This window comes from Austrofundulus limnaeus, unplaced genomic scaffold (genome assembly GCF_001266775.1).
Source record: "Austrofundulus limnaeus strain Quisiro unplaced genomic scaffold, Austrofundulus_limnaeus-1.0 Scaffold1047, whole genome shotgun sequence".
NCBI lineage: Eukaryota > Metazoa > Chordata > Actinopteri > Cyprinodontiformes > Rivulidae > Austrofundulus > Austrofundulus limnaeus.
Window position 1 is genome coordinate 46062 of NW_013953449.1, and position 838 is coordinate 46899.

The following is an 838-nucleotide window of genomic DNA, read 5'->3' on the forward strand; positions in this document are numbered from 1 at the left end:
ATTATTATTATTATTATTATTATTTGATAGGGACAGACACACAACAACATACAGACTGATTAAACAGCAGTCCCATGCCTGTATCATGATGCTTATAGCGTCAGCTAATTAGCAGCACTTTGTCCCTCGATGGACTCTTATAAACAGAATATCTAAAATGTATTAAATAAACAATTTAACAGTCATACACATAAATCAAATCCACCACAGCTACAATAAAACATTATAAACATGATTAAAAATACCAAAACAAACAAAAACAAGCATGATCAGAATTTAAGACATGAGACATTTTAAACATGATTGCAGTGCTGTTTTTGACACAGCCACAGTTTAGTTTGTTTTTAAACATGTTGAACCTGGTCACAGACGTTAAATTAACAGGAAGTGAATTCCAAGTTGTGGATCGTCTCACAGACAGAGGCTGCTGCAGTAGATCTACTGTAGCCCTGCAGCTTCTGGATACAACTACTTAATGTTTCTGTGCAAATCTGTTTAAGTGTTTGAAGATCATTTTTAAAAGACTGAATTTTATAAAATTAGAAAAGTCTAAGTTACCAGATTTTGCTAGAATATTACAGTGATGAAATATGATTGGCTTCTGATATAAAACCTTCAGCTTGTTGTGACGAGCTGAAGGTCGAATTACATCCTTTAAGAAATCATCAAGGATTAATCAATTTAATTAGGAACCAAAGAGCCAACATGCTAACAGAGAAATCAACATGCTAACAGAGAAATCAACATGCTAACAGATAAATCAACATGCTAACAGAGAAATCAACATGCTAATATTAGCATGTTGATTTCTCTGTTAGCATGTTGATTTATCTGTTAG